Genomic DNA, 1,529 nt, shown 5'->3' on the forward strand with positions numbered 1-1,529 from the left:
CCATTTTAATTTTAATATAATATAAATTTATTTAAGTTTTATATTAATATAATATAAAACCTGATTTTCTTTCAGTTCAGATATTTATGATTTGAGATGTAACACCTACAAGATATGTTTGTTATAGTACAGCGGGGTCTCTATTATCTGAGTCTAAATTATAGAAAACAATAACATTAAGAATTGGTTGTGGATTGCAAGTCGTGATCCTATTTTCAGTCTGTAACAGATCTACTTTATCAGAACACGAGGTTTTTGACAGCATGAGTAATATTCCCATTTTAATTTTTATTTCACGTTAATTTTAATTTTGTATGTAATAGTGTCTAATCCCTAACCTATTATCTTATATTAATTTGATTGATCCTCCTGGGGCACACCCAGCCTCTACGAAGTTGGTACTCCTAACGGGAAGAAAAACCTGGTGGTTGAGCTTGATCCTGATCCAATGACCTCCTTGGCACTAATGTTGGTATATTTTGAACTCTTTCTTAATTATTAAATTAAGAAAAACATTTTAATCAAAATAATCTGTTCATTTAGGGTTTAACGCCCTTATTTATTCCAACTAGGAGAGGATATGGTCCTTTTGTAGTCCGCTCAGTTCTCGATTCCTGTTATCATTTAACAGGATTACGATCTATTATTTGAATACAAACCTGATTTTCATGATACATTTTTTTTTTTAAGTACAGTGGGATTAAAGAAAACAATAAAACTAAGAATTTGTTGTGGATTGCAAGTCGCGATCCTGTTTTCAGTCTGTAACATGACAGTGTGGGGAGTGCGGTGGCACCATGGTAAGGCACAGTGCTACTAACTCCAAGGACCCAGGTTGGAATCTGGCGGGGCAGAAATTTTTTTTTTGTTACACTGTAGCCATGAGTCAACCCTGTGGGATCTGAAGCCCTCCTATGGTCCACCCAGCCTCATAAATTGGGTTAAAATCTGGCAGTCGAGCGTTATTCTGACCAAATCACCTCCTTGCACAACCATTGGTCTAGTAACAGTACTTCCTTACAAAGTACTGAACCCCCGATCCTTCATGGGTATATATTTAAGGTATATATTAGGGTATATATAGGGTATATATATATAGGGTATTATATTAGGGTATATATTTAATAGGGTAGTATAGATTTAATTTTTTAGAGATGTTGAGATGTTACACTGTTGAACTGGGACAGCGATGTGTGCTTTTATTTTTATTTTGTAAATATTGTCCAGTAATACTGGTTCTTCTGTTTATTCTGTTTTCCTGATACAATTATATTTCATCTGTGCTATCCATGAATTTTCTTATTTTGTAAGACTCATCTGTTTTTTTTTTTTTTTGTTTTTTTACTTCAGATCTGTAATTAAAATTTTAAAAAATGTCATCTTAATCATCCAAAGAGTATATTTTATATCTTTACAAAGAAACTTTTTTTACTTGAAGAAGTTTGTCGGGGGGTGCGGTCAGCAAAGAACAACATAAATAAACAAAACCATATTTATTTATTTTATGCCGACGTTTCGACCTGAGTTTC

General features: G+C 33.0%; 1 protein-coding gene across 9 annotated transcripts in view; it reads left to right on the forward strand.

The window, feature by feature from the left end:
* foi (fear-of-intimacy) overlaps nucleotides 1–1,529 on the forward strand; it is a 39,882-nt gene that overhangs the window by 33,654 nt on the left and 4,699 nt on the right. The window contains exons 15-16 of one of the 9 annotated variants that reach the window (XR_001342883.3): nucleotides 76–267; nucleotides 385–468. The exons of 6 other annotated variants lie outside the window; for them this stretch is intronic. The gene's annotated coding sequence lies outside the window, so the exon portion shown is untranslated. The remainder of the gene's footprint in view (nucleotides 1–75; nucleotides 268–384; nucleotides 469–1,529) is intronic. 2 more of the 9 variants (XR_010844966.1, XR_010844967.1) reach the window with 2 other exon arrangements.

The sequence above is a fragment of the Halyomorpha halys genome, unplaced genomic scaffold, assembly GCF_000696795.3.
Source record: "Halyomorpha halys isolate HHAL.00 unplaced genomic scaffold, Hhal_1.1 Scaffold171.1, whole genome shotgun sequence".
Lineage (NCBI taxonomy): Eukaryota > Metazoa > Arthropoda > Insecta > Hemiptera > Pentatomidae > Halyomorpha > Halyomorpha halys.